General features: G+C 51.4%; 1 protein-coding gene across 1 annotated transcript in view; it reads left to right on the top strand.

The window, feature by feature from the left end:
- Positions 1 to 16490: 16490 nt before the first annotated feature.
- NLRC5 (NLR family CARD domain containing 5) overlaps positions 16491 to 20532 on the top strand; it is a 105445-nt gene continuing 101403 nt past the window's right edge. The window contains exons 1-2 of the mRNA XM_060000217.1: positions 16491 to 17221; positions 17425 to 17516. The gene's annotated coding sequence lies outside the window, so the exon portion shown is untranslated. The remainder of the gene's footprint in view (positions 17222 to 17424; positions 17517 to 20532) is intronic.

Genomic DNA, 20532 nt, shown 5'->3' on the forward strand with positions numbered 1-20532 from the left:
GTTAGCTCAAGCCATAGTAGCTTTTTAAGTTTGCATTTTCCAAGGTGTGTTTTCTTGAATCCTAGTTCTGTAGAAGAAACACTCCAGAAAATGAGCCCATGGTAAAGTAAATTTGGAAACCAGGTTGATTCCAGTTGGTGGGTTTCTTCACTGCAGGATTCCCGGGGCCTTTAATATGCTGATGTACTTTTGAAGGCGGGTGTGTGGTCTGCGGGCCCCTCTGTTCTGTGAACCTGCCCATGACTGAATGGTGTGCCACGGTTGGGGAAATGCAGTTGTTACTATTAATCAACACCTTGTTTGGCATTCTAAGCAGCAAACAGATGCATGGTGAGAAGTGATGGCATACATCCGTAATGAACAATGGAGATAAATATTCTTTATGTGGCCAGGGAGGGGATCAGAAGCCATGCGGATCTATAGTCTGACTGAGAGGGAGAGATTACAGGTCATCTTTGTCAGAAGTAGCTATTTTACCCATTTCTAAGGAAGTTAGCCCTTTGTCAGAAGAAACTGTAGTGGCCTCCCCGGGGTAGTTACCTTGAGAGATGCTGCTGATTCTTCTCAGGACCTATGCCCACCCCACCTCTCTTTGCTTCTAGACCTATAACCAGACTCAAGTCCCAGCAGGCCTCAAGGAGTGAACAGCTTTTTGCTACACACTGAAAGAGCTGCATGATTTTTCCAATTTATACAGACAGATCTCGGGGGGGTGCGTGGGAATGGATATTAATGGGTGTGGGTTAGTGGTGGAAGCAACATTGAGTTGGGTCAGGCTGAATTTATTAACGTGGATGCACTAAGCAGTGATTCTGCGTTTACTGTTTTAGCATGAAGCGTGAGGAAGGACACTGATAGTTTAGTTGGCTGAAACATAGTCTAACAGGTGGCCTACACTCAATGAAGTTGAAGTGCCAGGACTGCTTTAGGGAACTGTAGCGGAAGGTATTCTGAATCTTAGGAAGATTGGAATGTTAGAGTGGATTTTTTTTTTTTTTAATATTTATTTTGGCTGCGCCGGTTCTTAGTTATGGCACGGGGGATCTTCATTGCAACACACACGATCTTTTAGTTGCAGCATGAGGATTCTTACTTGTGGCATGGCTGTGGGATCTAGTTCCCCCACCAGGGATCGAACCCGGGCCCCCTGCATTGGTAGTGCGGCGTCTTACCCCCTGGACCACCAGGGAAGTCCATCGGAGTGGGTTTATCATGTCAGACCTGCTCACCCACCCTGCGAGGGTCCAGAGACACACCTTTCACCACGACTGAGAAATAAATTTGTGAGGGGAGCCCAGCGTCATTGCAGAGCTCTGTGGTCATTCTTCTTTGTAGGTCAGAAATTACAGTGGGAACAACAGTTACTGAACTAGGATCCTTAAATGCAATAGGGATAATCGGATTCCTGGGTGGCAGGGGCCAAGTGGTAGAACTTAAATCACCAGAGATAAGGTGGCTGTGGATATCATTATGGTACCAGCGGAGTCTAAAAAGAAATGGAATCGTTGGACTTGCAGAGACCTAGGGCATTGGCCAGTTGATCATGGTATCCCTTGGAAAGAAAGAAATGGGGGCAGGCTAACTGAATTCTTGATCTGTGTAAGCAGAAGTGAACAGAAATCTCAGTTGAATCACCCAAACGGAATCAGCTTCTCCATCAGTTCCCGGACCTGAGACAGTTTCCAGACCCAGAAACCCTCGAATGAAGGGGGGGCAAGTCTCCTTGAGGAAGGACCCTGCAACACTGAAAAAATTTACACTGTTTTGCCCAGCCTTCCCCTAAAGGAACCTGAAGCTTCTTATCAAGGTGACTGTGCATTGGGGAAAAGGAAATAATCAGACTTTGGGGGGATGGCTGGACACAGCCTCTAAACTAAAACTAATTCAAGGAGACCCAAAACGTGACTGTGGTCCGCCAGTCAAGAGTAGAAACTTATGGGGCTTCCCTGGTGGAGCAGTCGTTGAGAATCTGCCTGCCAATGTAGGGGACACGGGTTCAAGCCCTGGTCCAGGAGGATCCCACATGCCACGGAGCAACTAACCCCGTGCACTACAACTACTGAGCCTGCGCTCTAGGGCCTGCGAGCCACAACTACTGAAGCCCTTCCACCTAGAGCCCGATCTCCGCAACAAGAGAAGCCACCGCAATGAGAAGCACGCGCACCTCAACGAAGAGTAGCCCCTGCTCGCCGCAACTAGAGAAAGCCCGCACTCAGTAAAAAAGACCCAAGGCAGCCAAAAATAAATTTTTTTAAAAATGCTCAATTAAAAAAAAAAAAAAGAGTAGAAACTTATGGAGGTCAGGTCCATCTCACAGTAGGTCCAGTGGGTCCCTGAACCCATCTTGTGGTTATGTCCCCAGTTCCAGGATGTATAGTTGAAATAGACACACAGGCACATCTTGTTTTACTGTGCTTCACTTTATTGTACTTCGCAGATAACTGTGTTTTTTTTGCAGATTGAAGGTTTGTGGCAACCCTGCGCTGAGCAAGTCTATCAGGACCATTCTTCCAGCAGCATTTGCTCACTTCGTGTCTCTGTGTCAGATTTTGGTGAATCTCTCAATATTTCAAATCCTCCACCAGCAAAAAGATGATGACTCGCTGAAGGCTCAGATGATGATTAGCATTCTTTAGCAATACAGTATTTTTAAATTAAGGTACGTACATTGTTCTATTAGACATAATGTTATTCCACACTTAATAGACTATGGTATAGTGTAAACATAACTTTTACAGGCACTAGGAAACCAAAAAAAGTTCATATGACTCACTTTATTGCGATATTCGCTTTAATGCAGTGGACTGCGACCAAACCCGCGGTATCTCCGGGGTGTGCCTGTACTTAGCAACGGGCAGAATCCCCACATTGGTTCCCTCACGTGTGGAGTGAGGGCTATTACGGTGGGAAAGGCCAATTGCAACCTATTAGGGCTGCCTCTACCTAGGAAAACGGTAAATGAAAAGCAATACCGCATCCCTGGAGGGACTGCAGAGATCAGCGCCACCATCAAGGACTTGAGCGATGCAGGGGTGGCGACTCCCACATCTCCATTCAACCCCCGTTCTGTCTGGGCAGAAGACAGATGGATCGTGGAAGATGACAGTGGATGATCATAAACTGATGATTGGAGGTGGTGGCTCTTCCAGATGTGGTTTCATTACTTGAGCAAATTAACACATCCCCTGATTCCTGGTTTGCAGCTACTGATCTGGCAAGTGCTCTTTTCTCAGTACCTGTTAGTAAAGACCACGAAAAGCAGTTTGCTTTCAGCTGGCCAGACCAGCAGTACACCTTCACTGTCCTGCCTCGGGTAGATCAGCTCTCCAGCTTGATGTCATTATAATTTGGTCTGCAGGTATCTTGATCACCTTTCCCTTCCACAAAATATCCCACAGGTTTAACATCGATGATATATGCAGATTCCATCTAGAGAACAAGAAGTAGTAACTATAGATATACTGGTAAGACATTTGCATCGTCGATGGTCGGAAATAAATTTCACCAAAAGTCAGGGGCCTTCCATCTCAGTGAAATTTCTAGCGATGCACTGGTTGGGTGCGTGTCAAGATATCTGTTTTTTCAGTGAAGGATAAGTTATTGCATCTGGCCCCTCCTGCAGCCAAAAAACCAGGCACAACACCTAGTTGGCCTCTCTGGATATTGGACCTCTCTGGGTGTGTCACTCTGACCCATTTACCAAGTGACCTGAAAAGCTGCCTATTTTGAGTGGGGCCCAGAACAGGAGAAAGACTTGCACCAGGTCCAGGCTGCTGTGTGTGCTGCTCTGCCGCTTGGGCCACAGGATCCGGCAGCTCTCCTGGTGCTTGAAGAGGCGGGGGCAGGCAGGGGTGCTGTCTGGAGCTTGCGACAGGTCCCTACAGATGAATCACAGTGGAGGCCCTTAGGATTTGGGGGCAAAGTCCTGCCATCCTCTGCAAATAATCCCTTTCCTTTTGAGTAACTACTGAGCCATTGGATTTACATCTGCAAAGACTCTATTTCCAAATAAGGTCATCCCAGGGTTCTGGATGGACGTGAACCTGGGGGGACGCAATTCACCCCACAACAGGGAGAAGTGCTTTCCGGAGACACAACATTGATGTCATTGAACTGGAAGTTCAGACAGCTACCAGCCACTTTGGGCTCCTTAAGCCTCCAAGTCATCAGGCAGAGAAGGGAGTCATCCTATTGGCTGGGGTGACTGACCCTGACTACCAAGAGGAAATCGGGCTGCTACTATACAATTAAGGAAGAAGATGTGCAGAATACAGGAGATCCCTAAGGCTACCCTGCCTTAAAGTCGATGGAAAATGCAATTAAGGCAGAACTACTAATGGCCCTGACTCTTCAGGAATGAAGGTTTGGGACACCCCAGCAACCATGACCAGCTGAGGTGCTTCCTGAGGGTGTGGAATGGGTAATGGAAGAAAGTAGTTGTAAAGACCAGCTACATCTATGTGACCAGTTACAGAAATGAGGCCTGTAATTATCATGAATCATCTTGTAATTTTCATGTAATTCATCATCTTGTGCTGTTTGTATCTTCATACACAAACTTGTATAGAAATATAGTAAGTATAAAGTGAATCTTTTTGTCTTCTTCCCTTATATCCTTATCCTGTAACATAAGATGAATTAATAATAGTTAACTTTACATAACAGGATCTTTCTTCTTTGGCCACGCAGCCTGCGGGATCATATTTCCCCGACCCCTGCCGCCTGCAGTGGAAGCACAGAGTCTTAACCACTGGACCACCAGGGAAGTCCCTACATCACAGGATTTAGGTTACAGGATCTCATAGAGAAGAGTAACTGTCACCCAAGGACTTGGCATTCTCTTCTGGGGAAAGGATCTGTGTGTTTTGGGTTATAGACAGGATAGTTGCATCACATTAGATGGAAGCAAGGCTTTGTTATTTTCTTTATCTGGAGATTAAGTGTGGTTTAAGGACGTGTGCCTGGGTAGCAAGCTGATCAAAGGTGAACTGGGCTAGGCCTAGTCATTCAATCAAACACTAATCTAGGTGTTGCCGGGAGGTTATTTTGCAGATGTGATTAACATCTACAATCCGTAGACTTTAAGTAAAGGAGATTATCCTCTGCATCTGAGCTGGCCTCATCCCGCCAGCTGAACGATCTGAAGAGACAAATTGAGGTTTCCAGAGGACGAAGCCGTTAAGGCCGCGGGTGGCAGTATCAGCTTCTTCTCAAGAGTTTCCAGCCTGCCGGCCTGCCCTGCAATGTCAGACTCACCTAGCCAGCCTCTACAATCATGTAAGCCCATTTCTTGAAAGACAGAAACAAGCGAATAATCTCCTATGGGTTCTGTTTCTCTGCTAGAGCCCTGACTGCTAAAGGGCCCCAGCTCTGGAGGTTAGGAGCCCTGCTCCTCAGCCTGGTGCACCACACTGACGAGTGGGGTTGCTGCCAGGCAGGCTGTGTCCCTTGTTCAGAATCAGGTGCCCCCCGGCTCTGCTTGAGACCAAAGGCATATGGGGGCAGCTCCAGAGAAGGTATAAGGCTTTGCTCTGTGCCTCACAAAGAAGGTTTCCCATTCAAGAAGTGAGCTGGGCAGCCTTGGGGAAATGGGAAGAGGCAGCCTCCGCTGGAAGCACGTCCTTAGGGTGGAAGGGGTGGGATATAACAGTGCAGGGAGCAGGAAGTGAGGTGGGGCTAGCTCTCTCCGACGTGACACATCCGAGAGTGGCTTTGCCCGCAGTGGTACCCAGTGGCCCGGCAGCAGCCGACTCGGACGCTCTGATGCCTGTGGTACTCAGGCATGGCAGGAGCTTGCGTTCCCTGCCACACAGCTGGCTGAAGAGCACACAGGCAGGCACGTGTCACGGGGTCGACACTCACAGTTACGCACTCAGGACCTTCCTGGTACCGGGTGTTCCTGCCCTCATGGAGCTTACATCCTGGCAGGATGACAGAGACTAAAGAAGGAAACAAGTGGACATAAAATGACAAGTACTGGGGAAAAAACATAGAAAGAAAAGAGAATAATGGGATGGGGGACACTAGTTAGCAGTGGGTTTGGGGGAGGACAAGTGGTTAGACAGGGGTCAGGGAAGGCCTCTGAGGAGGTGACACCGGAATGATGAGCTGAAGCAAACCAAGCAAAGATTTGGGGAAGGGTCTTCCAAGTAGAAAGGCGAGTGCAAAGGTCCTGAGGTAGGAACAAGGTCAGCATAGCCAATGCCTTAGAAGGTGGCAGGCGGCTGAAGTTGAGTGAAGGGGGTGGTGGGTGAAGGGATCCAAAAGTGGGGGGACAGATCATATAGGGCCTTCTAGGCCATCGTAAGGAATGTGGGTTCTAGTCAAAGTGAGATGGGGTCCATTGGAGGAGTCATAAGGGAGGGAACACTATGGTCTGATGGATTATAGTTCAAGGAGCTGGAGTTTTCCGGGATGAGGGGGAGGGAGGAGAAACGATTTACACACAAGGGGTATAGGAGGGAGGACTGCTCACTGAGAACCTGTGGGGAAGGCCTCAAATCCAGGGTCAGAGCAAGGAGCTGAGGGCATGGAGGAGAGTGCCAGTGACGACAGAAGGCAGGTGGGAGGATTTGGGGTCAGGGAGGACTAGGGGCTGGGTTGGCTGAGGGCTGCAGGGAGCTGCAGAGGGTAAGAGTCCTGGTATGGGCTGACTGGGAGACCCGCATCTAGGTGGTGCTGGAGACAGACAGGGAGGTGTCGGCAGGATGAGGCCAGAGAGGTCGTGCCTAGGGAAGGGCAGAGGGTGCAAGGGCAGGAGAGCTGGTTTGAGCCCTGGGGCCTCTCCAGGCTGAGCCCCTGCTCCCTCATCCAAAACATAGACCCCTAGGACATAAAAAACTGCTCTGTCCACCCCACAGGGGCCATGAGGCTCAAAATAACGCAGTGTTCTCCAAAGGTGGCAAACGTGCCCTAGGGTGGGTGTGCAGAACCGAATCTAGAGGGTCTGTCCCTTATTTTAATAACCGTGTTACTTTTCAGTGTATTAGATAAGCGTATTTTTCTGCTTAAAGTGGAGATATGGAGTTCCCTTTTAAAATACATTTAAGTAAAAAAAGCGAGTCGGTTTAAAAGGTTAAGTAAGTAACAGTCTAAAGCATGTGCAGAGAAGGCAGAAATCATGGCAGTAGTTTTTGAATGATGGAGGTCAGGAAACACTAAAAGCTTTGTGAACATACAGCCCATGAAAATGTTTAAAAAAAAAAGACACGAATCTCATCGCGATCGTTTGTGTTTGGGTGGCTCTCGTGGGTTCACGTGCACACGTGTGGGCGTGTACGTCTCATAGGCAGATGTAGCTGGGGTTGGTGTGTAGGGGACCTGTGTGTGTACGTGGGATGTGCACATCCGTGCACACACGCACGCAAGGTTATTTGCATGTGCACGTGGATTGCTTTATCTGGGCAGGTGTGTGGATACGGGTACACCAGGTATGCGAGCATTTTGGGTTACAGCCGCCTCCCCCTCCCAGCCCTCAGCGCTACCCAGTAGCACTGGGCTGGGCCGGAAGCCTGGGGCCAGCTGGTCTCCAGCCACCAGGGGGCAGCAGAGGCCGAGCAGGGCCTTCTTCAGGACGGGTCTCCTCTGAGTTGGGCATGCGAGGCCCTCGGAAGTCTCCCTCCGTTCTGTCCCCACTTCCCCAGATCGCCCCAGGCCTCTGCCAGATTAGCCAGCGGCCCGTGGCTGAGGCTTCCTGGAAGACCTAGGACTCAGAAAATGGACCTGTGGTCGTAGGTGGTGTGGGACTCCTGGGGTCATGGGGGGAAGGGACCCGGGTCCCTGAGGTGCTGGCATCTGGAATTCTGGGGGTGTGTACCGCTGGCTGGCCACTTCTAACTCTTCTGCAGGCTGGGCTTTGGGTCTCAGGGGTGCTCTGTAGCTGTCTGTCTCCCCTACTCTCAGCCCCATGCCTGTTCAGAATACAGCTGAACCCTTGGGCTCACCCCTGGCTTGTGGCGAGTAGGCCCCTCCGAGGCTCCCAGGTTGGCATCACAGGGGCAACTGGATCCTAGAGCCCTTCGGCTCTGTCCCCGCATCCAGGGCCACCACCTGCGCTAACAGGGAGGAGCACCCCCAGGTCAGCCCAGTGGCGGCAGTGACTAACCCAAATCCCGGAAGCCCCCACAGTCTTTCCATCCACAAATATGTAACGAGGTCCTACTGTGTGCCGGGCACTGCTGCAGAAACTCACCTTCTAGTGATGGGCGACACTTCTTCCCCGCCAGCCTTGAGGACCGAGGCCTCGCTAGAGCAGAGTATATTAGCACCCAGCAGCTTTCCTCCCAGCCTGGAGAAGAGGATGAGCCATGATGATAAGACAGCCGACTGTGGGCCAGGCAAGCAATACCCCCTTTAATTCTCCCTCCAACCCTAGGAGATGTGTAAAATGCGCCCATTTTATGCTTGAAGAAACTGAGGCTCTGAGAGGTTAAGTGGCTTTACCCAAGTTGCACAGCCGGTGTGTGGCCCACACTGGGAGCCACGTGTAGCCTGCTCACATTCATAAGTTCTCTTTCTTTAGAGACCCCTGGGCACGACGTAGACACAGCCGCCTACTCTTTGTTGTGACTGAATATGAAGGAGCAAGTCAGTCCCCCGGGGCCTCAAGGGTAACTTTATCTCCCCCATCCTTGCCCTCACCCCCACCCCAGGTGACCAAGTTACCAATCTAGTGTGTGTCCTTCCAAATAATCCGATATGGCCCTACATAGACATAATCAGGGTCTGGGGCTGTCATCACTATCTGCTTTAGAGACATTTTTCTCCCCCAGTGAAACTGTGGTAAACTGAATACTGCCTCCCTCCCCCCTCCCCCCACTAAAAAGATATCCCCGCCCTAATCCCTAGCTGACTTTGTGCACTTTTACAATCATCGGGATGCAGGATTCCATTTACACAAAAGGTCCAGAGCAGATCTGTGGTTGCCAGGGGCTGGGGGGTTGGGAGGAGTGACTGCTTATTGGGTATGGAGTTTCCCTTTAGGGTGAAGAAGTTGTTCTGGAATTTGACGCTTGCTCACAGCGCTGTGAATATATTAAATGTCACTGAACTGTACCTTTTAAAATGGTAAACTTTAAGGTATGTGTATTTTACCATGATAAAAGTAAAAGAGGATTAAATGAGATGATGTAAACAGCATATAGGTCAGAAATATAGCTGAGATTATGATTATTAAGTTTTAAGAATTTAAGATACGGGGTTCTAAGTTTGAAGGGATAGATTTTTTAATTGAAATATAGTTGATTTAAAATGTTGTATTAGTTTCTGGTGTACAGCAAAGTGATTGTTTTATATATATATATATATATATATATATATATATATATATATATATTCTTTTTCAGATTCTTTTCCCATACAGGTTATTACAAAATATTGAGTATAGTTCCCTGTGCTATACAGTAGGTCCTTGTTGTTTATCTGTTTTAATGTGTATTAAATGTGTATTTAATGTGTAATGTGTATCTGTTAATTCCAACCTCTTATCCCTCCCGGCCAGGGATAGATTTTTTTTTTGGTTTTGGTTTTTGGTTTTGGTTGGTTGCTTGGTTGGTTCTATTTGTTTTATTTTGCCTTTTAAACATTTTTTAAAAAAATTAATTTATTTTATGTATTTTTTTTTGGCTGCGTTGGGTCTTTGTTGCTGCGTGCGGGCTTTCTCTAGTTGTGGTGAGCGGGGGCTGCTCTTCATTGCGGTGCGCGGGCCTCTCATGTCGTGGCTTCTCTTTGTTGCAGAGCACAGGCTCTAGGCACGCAGGCTTCAGTAGTTGTGGTGCGTGGGCTTCAGTAGTTGTGGCCCACGGGCTCAGTAGTTGTGGCTCACAGGCTCTAGAGTGCAGGCTCAGTAGTTGTGGCTCAGGGGCTTAGTTGCTCTGCGGCGTGTGATATCTTCCCAGACCAGGGCTCGAACCCATGTCCCCTGCATTGGCAGGTGGATTCTTAACCACTGTGCCACCAGTGAAGCCCTTATTTTGCTTTTTAATCCATTACCCCCGGGCCTCTCACACTCCCATGCCAGGCCCCCCAGCAGCCAGCTGCACTAAAGGATGGACATGCCTCCCTCTCTGCTGTGGGTACAGCCGCGACCACCAGAACCCTGGCCGGGGCACCCTCAGTCACTGCCCTCCACGACCCCAGGAGTGGAATATGAACAGCAGCCAGGAGGACAGTAGCCCGCCAGGGAGTCTTCCCGTTCCTGGGAAATGGAGCCCATTAACGAGGCTCCCGAGCCCCAGCCTGTGGATGGGGGTGTTGGGGATTCCTGGGCGGAATCTCTGCCCTCCAGCCCCCACCCTGGTGTGGCCAATGGGCACATGCCTGCTCATCATACCCTCGCGATGACGGTGGGTATGTACCCCCCCAGGGGCTGGGTGCCAAGGGGAAATAGGCCCCCCCTAGCTGGGCCTTGGGAATCAGTGAGGCTCACCCAGCTCTGTGAGTGGGTGTATCACGTGGGGCTAGGGAGGGACCTGCCCGGGAGCCGTCTGGGCAAGCCCTCCCTTTGTGGATAGCATCCTGTCACATCCTTGCGGCCCTGGCTCCCTGCCTGAGGACTCTTGAGAAGGAGAAATCGGCTGTTTGATCTCAGCTGCTAAGGGGAATTCTTGGCCCCAGCTGTGAGTAAAACACCATATGTCATAGTTTTTGAAAAATAATACATTCATGTGACCCAAAATTCAAAAGGTGTGGAATTCCCCCACCCCTTTCTCCCAGACACCCAGTTCCTCCCAGAGGTAGCCCATGTTTTCAGGATCTTGTGTACCCACCCAGAGATACTTCGTGCTGATCAAGCCAAAGCCTATATATAGGACTCTTTTTTTTTACTGGAGTATAATTGCTTTACAATGTTGTTAGCTTCTGCTGTACAGCAAAGTGAATCAGCTATATGTATACATATTGGGTCCACTGCCTTTATCTCCTTGGATGCAAAGGGCAACGGTCAACATTTTCCCATTTTACAGATGAGGCAACTGAGGTTCAGAGACAGCCAGTGACCAATCCACGGTGACACAGTGAGTGAGTCAAGGGCCAACTAGACCCGATCCCTGACTCCCAGTGTGTGCTCCTACCCACCCCCACTCGGGGCTCGGGGACTTGTGAAAGCCCTCTGCACAGAATACAGACCTTATAGTTTAGGTCCTCCTTCTAATGTCTATCAGCTTCATCATCTAGAATATGTTACTGCACCTCTCTGAGCTCAGATCCCTCACCTATGAGATGAAGATAATAACTGATAGCTCCTATGAGGTTATCGTAAGAACCAAATAAGATAAAGCATGTAAAGAGCTCAGCACAGCACCTGGCTTTTCTACGCCATTCAACACGCTTTTATTGTGGGCCTACTATGTGCTGAGCACCTACTGTGTGAGGATCCAGGCAACCATGATCCTGGCTCAGGGAGCTCACAGCCTAGCAGGCTCACAATAAGAGCTCAATGAACGGTGGATGTTATTATTCAGCAAATAGTCATCTTGCCTCCTGGTTCTGGGAAGCGGAGGTGAGACCACCGTACCTGAGTCTCCACCCAAGTCTAGAATGTGGGACTGTGAGAGGAGGGGCCGGCATCTTGTTCCCCACCCTCTGTGTCCCTGACTGGGGTCACATTAGTTGAGCAGGTGCTCAGTAAATATTTGTGGAATGAATGTGCAGAGGCAAAAACCTTCGTGGAGGAAAGCCCCTCACCCCCCCCCGCCACACACACACACGCATGCACGGACACACACACAGATTGCTCCAGGACGGGAGGATTGACAAGTGACTTGATTTCCTTTTCTCTGTGACTTTTGACTATGCAGATACCAGTGTTATATTTTAAAACTTAATTGATTAATATTTGAAAATGGAATGGCACAAGAGCTCATCCATGGTGAACCATGCTGTGTGTCCTGTGACTGGTACTGAAGAGAATTCAGCATGGGAGGGGGCGGCAAGGACGAGGTACGTACTCCAGGAAGGCGTCCTATAGAGGGTGGCCACAGAGACAGACCGTGGCGCTAGGAGCCATGATCATTGTCAGCCTGGCTCCTGTTACCATCTTAGGACGTGGGGTTAAGTTCAGTGTGGCAGAATGCCATTCTCTCGGTGTGTCCCCAGGCCTCCTGCCCCGCTGGACCTAGGCTTCCCAGACCCTGGAGCTGCAACTGTGAGGTGCCAGGTGAGTGCCAGCACGTCCCTCTGTGTGTTCGCCTGTCGGTAGAGCTCCTGGCGGTGCGGGAGGGGGACACTGACGGTGAGTGCGCTGCTCGGTCCTGGGTGTGGCAGGCGTTCACTCAGAGTTGTTCCCTTCCTACCTCTCAATCCTCTGGAAGCCAAGGACACGGGAACCCAGCTGGCAGGAGTGGTCCCGACACCCCCAAAATACTGTAATCGCAAAGAGACCTTGAAGGGTACCAGCATGGGGCCGGAGGTGTACTCCAAGATAGCCCCTTGCCTCATTCTGCCCCAGAGACAGGCTGTCGGTGAGGGAGGGGGTTTGGGAAGCTCCAAGGAGGGCAAAAGCTCTGGGGAGACAGCAGGTCAATGGGGGCCAAGAAAGAACCCAAGGTGGGGAGGCCCTCTCACTGACTGCTGTGTGGCCTCAAGCAGCTCGCTTCCTGTCTCTGGGCCTCAGCCTCTTGCGCAGTTCAATAATGGAGGCTAAGGGCAATGATCTCTAAACCAGAATACAGAAGTGTGAGGCACGTACCCCTGGGGGCGTGCAAGATGTTGCTGCGCGGTACACAGATGCAGCGTTAAGTACCCTGGTACCAAATTCCAGCGAGGGAAAACCCACAAAGCTGTCTCCCTTTTTGAACTGAGTTTTGATTTACATGCAACAGCATGCCTCAAACTTAGGGTCATTGTCAAGCGAGAGTATCTGGCAACAATGAAATGTCTTCATTTTATTGTCATTATATGTTAGCCTCTTTCTATTTATGGCAAAAGAGATAACGTTTATTTTTACATACATTTGTTTAAGTAAAAAAAAGAATAAATTTTGTTTTAAGTATTAAGCAATTATCCAGATACATAGGAGAGGGCAAACATGGTGCCAGGTGGTAGAGGGGAGACAAGCAGAAGGTGGGAATCCTGGCTGGATGCCTGGCTCTGAACCTGAGAGAAGGCCGGAAGGGCAGCGAATTAGGCAAGACCCTCTGCCCCGGAAGTGCCTCCTGTCCCGTGGGAGCTGTGCAGGCATGAGCTCCGCGTGGGCCCGCCCACGGCTGCCCGAGAACCACGCTCGCTGCCTCTCTCCTGCCCCAAGCCCTGCCCCGCAGTGACCGCGCCTGCCCCAAAGGCATTTTGTACCAGGCGTTGTGTACCGAGTTACCAAGCCTGCCCTCCTGGGGTGTAAGTACCACCACCACTGCTCTGTGCATGCATCTGTCTGTCCACCCATTTGTCTGTCGGTCCAGGGCTCCTTTGGGGGGCACCCACTGAGAAGGAGACTCCCTGGCCAGAAGCCAGCTCTGATGCAGGGGCTGCCACACTGTAGCCCAGAGAGAGGACAGCCCTGGGCCGAGTGGAGCAATCCTCACTCTCTCCTGTCCTCACCTTCAAGTCGAGCTCTTTGGTGAGAAGGTCCCTGAGGGGCTGCAAACAGCCTGATGTGGGAGTTTGTGTTTGCCTGGGACCCAGGATCATTCTGGGGTGCGAGTTAAGTTTCAGAGCAGAGCCAGGTTGAGGGTCAGGTTAGAAGGTGAAGGTTAGGAGGTCCGTGTGTATTTGGTGTTGGGGACCCTTCCATGGCTGGAGTCAGGGGTTAGCATGAGCCCAGGATGGGGAGGCTCTGTCACTCACTCACTGCTGTGTGACCTTGGTCAGCTCCCCTACCTTCTCTGGGCCCCAGCCTCTTAAGGGCATAGGGAGGCTAAATGCAATGATCTCTAAAATGGAGGATCTCAAAGTTTGAGTCCCAGGACTAAACACTCAGTTTGTATTTAGGGGAGGAGGTGTCCCAGCACAGTGACGGGTGACGCTGGGCTTAGTGTGTGGCTGGGTTCAGAGGCTGCCATTTGACTAGGATCATGGGGTTCCTGTGTGTTGGGATCCAGAGGCTAGGGTATGACTGGGATCTCTGGCCAGGGTCAGGGGTCAGAACTCTCTCTCTCTATGTGCCCTGAGCGTAGCCATCTAACTTATGCCAGAGTGAGGCCAAGTCCAACCCCTCACCCCAAAGAGGCTGAGCCACAGCTGAGGCCAGGGGACAGGGCACTGGTCCTGGTCCTGCAGCCCCTCACCACTGCCCTCCCTTCTCATGAGCCAGGAGACCACCAAGGTGATCCAGACAGCCTCCAGCGATATCAAGGGCAAAGGGCCATGGTGATCCTTGGCCAAGTCAAGTAAGGTCTGCACAAGTGAGTCAGGCCTGGGGTGTGAACAGTTGGGGATTGGTGGGGAGTAGCCTGAAACTTGCCCCCAGCCCCCAGAGAGCAAGGGCAGCCAGGAGGACTCAGACCTCCCCACCTGACTTGACACCAGGGCCAGAAGCTTGGTATTGCACGACCTGCCCCCACCATGCTGCTTCAACCCACTCACCGTCCCCCAGTGCCCCTGTGGGGACTTATTGGAAGATATCAGTCTCTCCAACAGCCCCAGTAAGATTCGGGCCTTAGAACAGCCCTTTCTCTCCCCTACTGATGGGGTCTTTTTTGGGTAGAGGGAGGCAGGGTAGTAAGATCTCTTGGCAAACTGGGCTGAGGCTGTGCTATAGGCCAGGCGCCTTTACAAACAATACCTCATTTTACCTTCAGCGCATCCCTCTACTGGCCCTGCTTACTGAACAAGGAAACAGGAGCTCGGAGAGGCTAAGCAGCTTGGAGGTCACACAGCGAGGCTAGCAGCGGCAAGCTCAGGTTCCAACCCAGGTCTGAGCACTAGGCTTGGCCCCTGGAACACGACACATCCACCTTCCGGGCCCCTCAGGCTGCAAGGGAACAGATTCTGAGTCTGTATATCTGTGTGAGGCCTCAGGGATGGGGAAGACACTGCTCAGGGACCTAATCTTTGTCCTAAAACCTCATCTTCCCCAACCCCCGCCCCCCCACCAAGGACAAGCTCAATAAAGGTGGACTCTGATTTGCACAGGTAACCAACCTGGTGCTGGAGTCGGTGTAAACATTTTACTACCACTAGGGGGCGCTGGCGATGCTGAATGCCACCGTTACCTCTTGGGAGGAAAGCACCTGCCGCCAGCAGCTGGAGTGGGGATATCCCAGGTCTAGTGGGGCGTCCAACGGGGCTGCCCCAGCCCCGCACTCTCTGTGTGACATTAGGCTTCAGTTTCCCTTCTATAAAATGAGGATAAAGCCATCTCAGACCTACATCACAAGAGGTCAGAGATGGCAAAGTTGCCTGGAGAAGTTAAAAGAGATATTACCCTGAATAAATCATCAACAATTCAATAAGACCAAACTTCCATAGAATAAATTTCATTAATATATAACTTATCCAAAATAAACATGGGTGGAGTAGAGATTAAATGTGATTGACCATGACTGATACTAGGTGAAGCTGGACTCAGCTCCAGGAGGATAGGGCAGGGCTTTGCCCACTGCATCCCTGGGCAGCGCAGGATGACAAGAAGTGGAGATGTGACAAAAACACCCCCTTGCCTCTTCCCAGGCCCCCGACGCCCTTCCTTATTTCCCTTTGTTCTCCCAGCGTCCAGATCAGCCACCTGTCCGTCTCCAGCAGCCAGGTAGAGTTGGTGGAAGACAAGTCCACCAATGTCTCCATTCAGAATGCGCCTGTGATCTTCAAGGGGACGCTGGGGCGCCTGGAGATAAGCATTCCCATTCAGCTGACATGCCTCTCCCTGGCCCTCTCTGGGCTGAGGGCGGAGAGAGGGTCTTGGGCCGTGGCCTCCTTGCAGGTTGAGGGTTGATCAGCCTGTCGACTTTGAAATCGACTCTACTGACCTTCAGGTCAACACACACAGCTGAATATGTGTCCTACGCCCTCTGGGGAGGCAGAGAGGCTGGACTCCAGGAATCGGCCGCAGCGGAGAGGGAAGGCTAGGCAGACCGAGGATTCTGAGGCTGCCAAAGACAGTCCAGCCTGGGAAGTTTGCTGGCTGGGGGAGCCCAAAGCTAGCCTAGCTCCTGGCTGGCCTGGGCAGCACATGGGCTCTGCCTGGAGGCCAAGGCTGCCCTGATGTGGTGTCAGGGGACTCTGCAGCCTGTGATTCTGTCAGTGTGTGGACCAATGCCCCTGAATGCTACCTATCTTTCCACAGGCTGCTCCTGCATCTCCAAGGGGAGTGCAAGTAAGTATGCTGCCTCTGTGGCCCCCATTTCTACTTGTGCCCCTTCCTGTTAGCATGAGCCCCAGGAGTATGGAAGGGTGGTGTGTCCACTGCCCCTCCGAGGGTCAACCCCAGACCATGCCTGTGGCAGCCAAACCTGGGGGATCAGTCTTTTCAGTGGGGTCATTACCTACCTCTCCCCATCAACGCCCCCTTAAAGGCTGGAAAAAAATAATCGCTTACAGTTACTGAGAACTTGCTATGAGCCAAGCACTTTTCCAAGCCATTTGCATGGATTAGTTAATTACATCCTCACAACCCAACCCTGGAAGGTAGACTGTGTTATTAACCCCATTCTTACATATGGGCAAACTGAGGCACAGAGAGCTTAGGAAGGAAAGAAAAACTCATATCTGCTGGCATCCCAGGCATCACACAAGTTCGCAGCTACAATTCCTAGCCAAGCTAAGTAACTGGCTGAGGACACACAGCTCGCCACTAGGGGATGGGGGCAGGATTTGAACCCAGCAGCCCCCTGACTCTGGAACCTGAGATCCTGAGTACTCTACTCAGATCTTTGTCTTGGCCAACCCTCTGTCAAATTGCTGTGAGCATCCCTGATTCAGGCCCCTCTCTGCCCATGGAGCAGATGGACACGTGTGTGAATCTGGATTCAGGCATATCCGTATGTGTGAGTGTAACAGGTATGAACATCACAGGCAATGGGGCCTCCCGAGGGACTCTGGGCTGGTTAACACTCAGGTCTGAGGCTCCTTCTGAGGCTCAGTGTTCTTAGCTGTGAAATGGGGTTATAGCTGGGTTATGGGAGGATTCCAAGGCTGGCAGAGCCCTGAGCAGTGCCTGGCACACAGTAGGTGCTCAATGCATGCACAGGACTGGAGCACCGCAGCACTCGCTCCCTTCAGGCCCAGGTGGACCAAGCAGCTGTTCACAGACTTCATTTCCTTCACCCTGAAGCTGGTCCTAAAAGGACAGGTGAGTGGGGCTCGCCTACCCCTCTGGCCCGACCACTCGTTGTGGGGAGCAGTCCAGGGTTATGCCCCGAGGTTGGGTCCTCCTCCCCCCACTGCCCTTCCCTGAGAAACAGCCACCACTTCCCAGTGTGGTCAGCCCCCTGTGCCTATTCCCAGCACTGCCACCTCCACGTGGCCCTGCCCCTCTTCTGGTCTCCTTTCCAGCCTGGTGAGCCACCTGCCCTGTCCGCCCCAGATCTGTGAAGAGATCTGCATCATCTCCAACATCATAGCCAACTTAGTCCAGACAAGGGCTGGTGAGTGTGCTTTGGTCTGCATGCCTTGGAAGGCAGTGGTGGGAACCAGGAGGCCACCTGTGGTCACTGTGAACCTTGGGACAGTCGTTGCCCCTATCTGCGTCTCACAGCCCCTGTGTGGCTCTACCGTTTGGTGATTAGTTATGGTCAGGCTATGGCAAGTCACTTCCCTCAGGGCTGCAGCCTGCCAGGCTGTGACCTTGGGCAAGTCATGTAACCTCTCTGAACCTCAGTTTTCTCATCTGCAAGATGGCGGTGATAATAGCAACCACCCCATATGGTGGTTGTGAGAATTGAGTGGAAAAAAATGTATATAAAATGCTTAAGATGGTACCCGGCCCAGTTGGTCCCTATTATTACTACTGCTGTTACTAGCCTGGTACCCCCAGCATGAGCATACTGTCAAGTACTTCTCAAGCAGCAGCAAACAACAGGTGAAAGCTAAGAGGAAGAAAGTGGTTTGGAGATCTAAGACTCCCTGAGTCTCTTCCCTCCCTTCCCATACAGCCTTGGGCTAAGGGGGAACTCCCACAAGGCTGTGCAGTGAAGAAAAAACTACTCAGGACTCAGTTTTCTCATCTGTCTAATAGGGACATCACCGGGCCTTTGAGACAGACCCAGGACAAGAGGAGAAGGTGATCTGAGAGGTAGGAAGCACTGTCCTGTCCCAGTCCTAACACGAATACAAGCCAATGTTTGCAGAACGTGCTACCAACCAAATACTTGACTTAGATTAACCGTGGAATGCTCACAGTCACCCAGCAAGGAAGGTAGTGCTAACACCCCATTTTATGGATGGAGAAACTGAAATTTAGGGAGTCGAGGGGAACCCATCCCCCCTCCCCCAAGCTGGGAAGCAGAAGAGCAGAATTTGAGCCTGGGCCATCTAAAAATTCCAAGTCCCTGTTCTTACTACGTCATAACTGCTCTCACTGTGGTTGGCCAGCAGAGGGGGAGGTGGCCAGGCTGAGGGATGCGCCTGGCTCTTTGGACCCTGGCACGTGGTAGGTACTCAGTGAACAGAGTCAATAACGGACAGTGAAACCCACTGGGTAGACCCTCTGGGCTCCTGTGGGGGCCTTAGGAGGGGAGACCCCTGGTGGCACCAGGTCCGGGGCAGTGTGGACTGGCAGTGGAGGGGTGGAGGAGGGGGTGGAGTGAGCATAATCCTGTGTGCTAGGTCCTTCCCCCGACCCCACTCCCATCACTGCCCGAGCCTGGAACGGGAACCTTGCTCGTCTCTCTGGGAGCACCACGCCAGGGGCTGTGCCATCAGAGTGCATGTAGGCAAAGCTAATGCGAGGGTGAGGCCAGCCTCCCTGGACAGGCCCAGGCAGCTGCCAGAACACAGACAGGGCCAGGGGCCCGGGGGCCTCACCAAGGGCGTGGCTCTGGGTGCAGTACTACTACACTCCCCCGCCACCCTCCAGCCCTCGTGCTGGTTCTGCACCAGGAGTTGGAAACTACCTCCCGAGGGCCAAGTTCATCCTGCTGTCTGCTTTTATAAATAAAGTTTTATTGGCTCATGGCCACGCCCACTCATGTAGATGCTCTTGCCCGTGACTGCTTTTGCCCTGCAGTAGCAAAGTGGAGTCGTTGCACAGAGACTGCATGGCTCGCAAAGCCTAAGATATTTACTATGTGGCCCTTTACAGATAAAGTTTGCCGACTCCTGGTCTGGCCTGTTGAACTCCATGACGCAGACCAGGCGGTGGGGGCGATCTCCAGGTTTCTCTTGGGAGAAGATTAGGAGGAAAATCAGAGTAGCTCATGTTACTGGGCGCTCACCCACTTTTACCAGATTGTTCCATTAAATACATAGCTCTGAGGTGGATGCTCTCATTGGAGACGAGGACACCGAGGGTGCTGGGGGTGAGGCTTGGTCCCTGCCCACGGATCACCCAGCAGTAGAGGGCTGGGATTACAGCCCACATCTCTGACTCAGAGTCCCACACTCTGAACCACTCTTCTAGAAGGGCTCCTGCAGGGCAGGGCCACCCAGACAGACAGAAGTTGAGAAGAGGGAGAATGACAAAGTGCACCCTGTGCACCCCAGGACCCATTTTACAGTTGGGAGCCCTGAGGCTGGAGGCTGGGGGCACCTGTGAGTGTTGGGCAGGGCCAGGAGGAGCAGGTGACTCAGGGCAGGCGCCCCATCCTGAGGCTCCACCCTGATCTCTCCCTCCCCACAGCCAACATCCCCTTGGATGGAGACGTCGGGTGGACGTTTCCCTGACAGGATTGCCTGTCATCAAAACCACCCACCTAGGGTCCCATCACGAGGTGGGAGTGGTGGGAGGGCAGCCTCCATGCCCTCTCCAGCATCTGTTATTTGTAGACTTTTTAAAGATGGCCATTCTGACCAGTGTGAGGTGGTACTTCACTGCAGTTTTGATTTGCATTTCTCTAATAATTAGCAATGTTGAGCACATTTCCATGTGTCTATGGGCCATCTGTTTGTCTTCTTTGGAGAAATGTCTGTTTAGGTCTTTGCAGCTCAGAATCTTAAGCTTGCCCTCGACTTGCTCTTCTCATCATTCCCATTACGGAGTCCCTATTATGTCCTCAGTATTTCTGGAGCCTGTCCACTTTTTTCTGTTTCCATCTCCACCTGGGCCAGGCTACCATTATCACTTGTGGGGACCCATCTACAGCCTCCTGCATCCTGACATCTCCTGAATCTGTTCCCCACAGTAGCCTCCAGAAGCAAAGCTGATTGTTCACTTGTCTGCTTAAAACTCATCAAGAATAAAAGTCTTAGGATAAAAGCAAAATTCTCTGACATGGGCTCCAGGGTCATGTATTTTCTGGCCCCTGTTTACCTCTCAGTCTAGTTGTTTTGGACTCAGCATAAGCATTCAGTTTAAGGGATGGTGTCTTTCATCAGCTTTGGAAATTTCTCAGCCACTCTTTCTCCAATTATTGTCTCTCCTCTATTTTTTCTATTCTTAACGTCTCGAATTTCCACTAGACGTATGTTGGGCCTTCTCATTCCATTCTATGTCTCTTAGTTGCT

This window comes from Delphinus delphis, chromosome 20, assembly GCF_949987515.2.
Source record: "Delphinus delphis chromosome 20, mDelDel1.2, whole genome shotgun sequence".
Classification (NCBI taxonomy): Eukaryota; Metazoa; Chordata; class Mammalia; order Artiodactyla; family Delphinidae; genus Delphinus; species Delphinus delphis.